This window comes from Mustela nivalis (assembly GCF_964662115.1).
Source record: "Mustela nivalis genome assembly, contig: HAP1_SCAFFOLD_347, whole genome shotgun sequence".
Lineage (NCBI taxonomy): Eukaryota > Metazoa > Chordata > Mammalia > Carnivora > Mustelidae > Mustela > Mustela nivalis.
In genome coordinates this window covers 60,509-67,014 of record NW_028136300.1, presented here as the reverse complement: position 1 = coordinate 67,014, position 6,506 = coordinate 60,509, and positions in this window count along the sequence as shown.

The window sequence follows — 6,506 nt, the reverse complement described above, 5'->3', positions numbered from 1 at the left end:
TTTCTCGCACTTGCCTGTGATGGGACCTTAGCTTGCTCAGCCCAGACTGCCATTCTCTGCTCTTCCCAATTAAACCCATGCTGCTGGTCAAATAACTGGCAGATTAAGTTTAAGGCCAATCGAACTAATAAATTCAAGAACTTGCAAGGAACAAAATCAATATGCACAAATTAGTGGCACTCCTAGGTGCTCCGAAGGACCCATCAGAAAGAGACAGCTGAGAACGATCTCATTTACACCTGCATCCAAGATAGCAAGATACCCAGGAGGCCCCTGAACCAAGAAAGTGACAGCCCTGCAACAATGACGACAGACAGGGAGGTGTACACACGGAGATGGGGAGGCACTGTGCTCAGGGAAGAACCCACACTGGGAAAATACCTACTCTCCCCCAAAACCGGCTACAGAGTCCTCACTCTGGCTCCCGAATTTCTGGACTCGGCGCAAGCCTGGAGTGGGTGTGGACACGGGAAGGACCCCGCAGGGCTGAGGTGGGGAGAGCACAAGCACCAAAGAAGGCAGACGCTCCCTGACTGCAGACCATCTGAGGAGCCCCAGGAACCCAATCCGCGAGCACACAAACACAGACAAGGACCAAGGATCACCCGAGCCCAGAAAGTGGGGACCCCACAGCCCCGCGCACAGCACAGCAGGAGGCCACGTCTCCTCACACAAAACGACGGAAGCCCCAGTGTCTACACAGGGCGCCCTTTCTCTGTGGGGTCCTGAGACCACGAACCCCTTGACAGTCCACTAAGGGACTTCTCCTCACCTCCTCCAGCGTCTGGTCCTTAGGAGGTTGGACTGCTGCCAGTGTGGGCGCGTCCTCCACAACGGGTCCGGTCAGTGTGGATGCAGAGCCACTCCCTCCTCAGCTTGTCCTGTCAGGGTGGGAGGCGCCCCACATTCTCCAGAAGTCTCCACAGTGGGTCCTGAAAAGGCAGGGCTCAGGTCCCAACTGTGGCTGTGCAGCCTGGGCTCAGGGCGGGAGCTGGGGTCTGGCGCCCTCTGCAGGCGGTGCAAGGCAGTGCAGGACTGTGGGAGCTCACCCTTCAGTGGAAGGTCCTGCTCCCTCCTGGGGTCCAGCTGACGCCATTTCATTCCGGAAATTCAAGCTGCATGGAGCCCAATACCCCCCAACTTCCCCCCAAATAGCTAAGGAACAATGAATTGGAAACAATGTGGAATTACAACAGTCCTTGACCCAAACAGTGTCACTGAACATGGCCCTGATGCGGACCCACACTCTGACCTCAACTTGGTCTCAAGCCTGGACCCTACCCTAATCCAAGACCCTAACCCTAGCCCCCAACCCAAACAATGTTCACAAAAATCAAGAGGTAGAAACTGCAAATATCCATCAATGGCAAGTGCATAAGCAAAGTGTGGTAAAGGGTTTGAATTTGGGTTCAGGTTCAGGTTTTAGTCAGAGTTCTAATCAGGCTTTGGGTTTAGTGTTATGGTGAGGATTTAGAGTGAAGGACAAGGGAACAGAGTTATAGTTTAGGGCTTTAAGTTTATGATTTAGGCTTTAAGACTCAGGGCTTATGGGATAAAGTTCAAGGTCAAATTTGGGGTTTGACTTCATGCTGAGATTTGGGTTCAGGTTTCATGACTTGGAGGTCTGGTTTAGGGTTTGGGTTCTTGGTTCAGGGCTTGGATCCAGGGCTCAGGTACAGGCTTTGGGTTCCATTCCAGGTTTGGGATTCAGGGTTCTAGTTTGGGCTTTAAGGTCAGCTTAGGTTTCAGTGTTGGTAGGGTTTAAGGTTAGGTTTAGGGATGACACATTTTCTTCAGTTGTCATCATGGACAAAATAATTCTATCTGAAGTTTCTAAGTCAGAAATGTATTTCATCTGGGGGCGCCTGGGTGGCTCCGTGTGTTAAGCCTCTGCCTTGGGCTCAGGTCATGATCTCAGGGTCCTGGTATCGAGCCCTTCATCAGGCTCTCTGCCAGGCATGGAGCCTGCTCCCTCCTCTCTCTCTCTCTACTTGTGATCTCTCTCTGTCAAATGAATAAAATCTTAAAAAAAAAAAGAAAAAGTAACAATTGTGAACTGTTGGTGGTGATGCAAACTGATACAGCCATATTTGAAAACAGTATGGAATTTCCATAAAATTTAAAAATAGAAGTCCTTTGTGATCCAACAATCCTGTTGGTGTGTATTTACCCAATGAATATAAGAAAACTTATTCAAAGGGATGCTAGCACCCCTATGTTTATAGCAGCATTATTTATAAAGCTAAGATATGGAAAGCGCCCAAGTATCCATCAATTGATGAATAAATAAAGAATAAGTGGTATGTATATACAATGGAATATTATTCTGCCATAAAAAAGACTGAAATCTTGCCATTTGCAATAACATGGTTGGAACTAGACAGTATAATGCTAAAAGTGAAATAAGTCAGTCAGAGAAAGACAAATACCTTTACTCATATATGGAATAAAAGAAACAAAACAAACAAGCAAAGGGGAAATAATAAGACATAGAAAGAGAAACAAAGCAAGAAACAGACATTTCATTAAGGAGAACAAACTGATGGTTACTTGAGGGGATCTGAAAGGAGTGATGGATTAAATAAGTGATGGGGTTAATTAGAGCACTTGTCATGATGAGCACTGAGTGCTATATGTTATATTGTACACATGAAACTAATACAACCATATATGTTAACTAACTGGATTTCAAATGAACATTTTTTAAAATCCCAGTTTTTAGCTCACATTCTGGCTTACAAAAGGGATTTAGTCAGGAATTTGGAGATTAGTTAATGAACAAATAAGGGGTGAACAGGCAGTTGTTAGATAAAATTACTATCCTTTCTGGCATGATCTTATACCTATTATCTAGAATTATTTTTAGCACTTTAGACTCTTCCTATTTTATTTTGAGTCACTAAATAAAAATTTCCTCAAAGGACCTTAGACTCCATCCAATTTGAGCAACAGTGTGAGAGAGGAAATGGTGTCCAGGAGGAAAAAAAAAAAGATGAAACTACTTTTGCTTACTAGTGAATGCATAGTTCTTCCACAGAAGAAGCTCTAAATGGTCAGGGCTCCAGCTTTATATGTGTTCAGTCATATGTTCAGAAGTAGGTAACACTATCAAAAAATATAAAGCATCTGAGATTATTTTCCGTTATTTGAAAGCTGGTGTATGAGTCTGCCATAGTTTCTTGGGTGTTGATAGAAGACGCAGACTCATGGTTCAGAAATAATATAGTTTAATATTCACAGCAATAGAGGTAGCCAGAATATTAACAGTATTTTTGTGTGTGTGTGTGTGTGTGTGTGTGTGTAGGGGTGGGAGTTATATATCAGTTCTGAGCCTCAGTTCCCACAAGAAGAATCAAAACAGAGGCAGATAATATTTGCAAACACAACAGGTTAAGTTAAAAAAAAGATACTATTTCTGTCTTCTAAGTCTATTCAATACAACAATCTTCAAAGGATGGCCTAGAACAAATAATAAATGCAGAAATGTAAGCAACCAATTGAAAAGTGTCTCCCAAGAAACACACTTTGAGAGTCTTCATTTGACAAAAATACTATAGGATATTACATGGATCAGGTGCATTGAATACTGGAAGGTTAAAATTACAAGGGACCAAATATTTTTAAGCAGTTCTGGCATCCAGTAGAGTTCACATAGGTTTTATAAGATTGAGGAAAGAAGCCATCAAAACCTGGGCCCAGGGGCACCTGGGTAGCTCAGTGGGTTAAGCCTCTGCCTTCGGCTCAGGCCATGATCTCAGGGTCCTGGGATCGAGCTCTGCATCAGGCTCTCTGGTCAGCAGGGAGCCTGCTTCCCCCTTCCCTCTGCCTCTTTGCCTACTTGTGGTCTCTGTCTGTCAAATAAATAAATAAAATCTTAAAACAAAACAAAACAAAACAAAAATCCTGGGCCCAATTTTCCCAAAAGTATGATTCTGATTCTAGTCTCTATGATGTTATCCCTTGAAGACAATGCCTCTAATTGAGTTGAATTAGTTTACTAAAGAGCATACCCCCATTTGTTGTAGGAGATGAACAATATGCAAGAGGCAAAATGCCACTTGGAAGCCTCCTGGTCTTCAGTGGAATATAGAATCAGTTCCTTTGGGATGAATTTGTTCCACATTTGACTTCCCACTTAAGGGAAAATAAGAGTGCCTTCTAATAGATTTTAAATAGGAAATGACAACGGAAGCTTATACAAGATTATAAAATGGGAAATTTCATTTAGATAAGCAATCATTTCAAAGTCATCTTCTTAATATTACAGACTCTTCACATAATCATAATTTTATTTTGGTATTATATGGTAATTTCAAATATAGTAAATATAAAGAATTTACCTCTGTAATTATAGCGAGTCTGGTCGTAGTTTAATGGCAACAAATCTTCAATTTAGAAGTATGGTCTACCAATTATTAATACATTTGGAAATGGTGTGTCATCTTCACTCCACTTGTCTCACTAAAACAGTGAGCCAAAAAAAGTAGGTCCAAGCTGTTTACTATGGTCAAAATGGGTTGCTTTTGCACTTGGTAAAGAAGCAGTCATATTTTGGAAGAAGAAACTGAGGCTATTAATATTTTCAACTTATTTTCAGAAAAGGAAAGAAAGGATAATCTAAGCTAAAGCCAAAATCTTACACAAGGTGGCAGGAGAATGATCTTTTCCCAGATAAAGGGTTTTTCAACTTAGCCATGTTAGGAGGAAGAAGAGATGAGACATTGTGGACTTGACTAACGTTTGTACACTGTTCAAAAAGTTTTCAAAATAATGTGTATTATTTTTCTTCTTTTAGTTGAGACAAAAACAAACAAACAAACAAAAAAAAACACTAATGAGCTTACTCTTAAAAGGAGGTAAACAAGAAACTAGCAAAGATTGAGTGTTAGGTATTGTCCCCCTTTTTTTCTTTTTTAATTCTGTTATGCTAGTTACCATACAATACATCATTAGTTTTTGACGTAGTGTTCCATGATTCATTGTTTGTGTAAAACACCCAGTGCCCCATGCAATATGTGCACTCCTTAATACCCATCACCAGGCTCACCCATCCCCACATCCTTCTCATCTTTAAAACCCTCAGTTTGTTTCTTGGAGTCCATAGTTTTTCATGTTTCATTTCCCCTTCCAATCCCCCCACTTCATTTTTCCTTTCCTTCTCCTAATGTCCTCCATGCTATTCCTTAGGTTCCACAAATAAGTGAAACCATATGATGATTGACTTTCACTGCTTGACTTATTTCACTTAACATAATCTCCTCCAGTCCCATCCATGTTGATGCAAATTTGGGTATTCATCCTTTCTGATGGCTGAGTGATATTCCATTGTATCCATAGATCACATCTTCTTTATCCGTTTGTCTGTTGAAGGGGATCTTGGCTCTTTCAACAGAATGGCTATAGTGGACATTGCTGCTATGAACACTGGGGTGCATATGGCCCTTCTTTCCAGTAAAATAGAGCTAGCCTATGACCCAGCGATTGCACTACTGAGTATTGACCTCAAAGATACAGATGCAGTGAAAAGAATTAGGTATTGTTAAAGCACAAATGCAGGGGATAGAAGTTATGGTACAGAAGAGGGAAGGGCAACCATATGGCAGAGTAGAATAAAGTAGCTCAGGAAGAAATTAGTCATATCCAGATATTGTAAGGCATGTGGGGTTGGCAGGGAGAGCATGAGAAATCATGAGAGAAGAGAGAGAAAATGGACCAGGCAGGAGAGGTTTATAACATTTTAACATCTAAGGTAAGCATATGCAAAGCAGAATAGGGAAAGAAATAAAAGTTCTTATAAGAATCAATACATAAGGAATAACGTGGAGGACACTGGGAGATGGAGAGAAGTGTGCTGGAGGAAATCAGAGGGAGAGACAAACCATGAGAGACTGTGGACTCTGAGAAACAAACTGAGGGTTTTGAAGAGGAGGGTGGCAGGTGGTTGGGTGAGCCCAGTGGTGGGTATTAAGGAGGGAATTTATTACAGGAAGCACTGGGTGTGGTGCATTAACAATGAATTTTGGATCCCTGAAAATAAACTAAAAGAAAAAAAAGACTGACTACAGACATGGAACTCAGTGTAACACAGATATGGAACTCACTGTAATACCAGCCACTTCCCACCGACACACACAGACTATGATAATAATAAATAATAATGCAATTAAGAAAATTGCCTGCCAAATAATTTTTCCTCTTTTTTATTTTTATGATTATTATTTTTATTTTATTTTTAAAGTTTTTATTTAAATTCCAGTTAGTTAAAATAAGGTTAATATTAGTTTCAGGTGTACAATATAGTGATCAACACTGCCATACAATGGCTTAAATAAAAAAATGAAAAAAAAATTTTTAAAGATTTTATTTTTAAATAAAACCTCTACACCCAAGGTGGATTTCAAACGTACAACCCCAAGATAAAGATTTACATATTTTACTGACTGTTCCAGCCAGGCACCCCAACAAATAAAAATTTTATAAAATTGTTGAGTTTGTGGGAGTCTCAT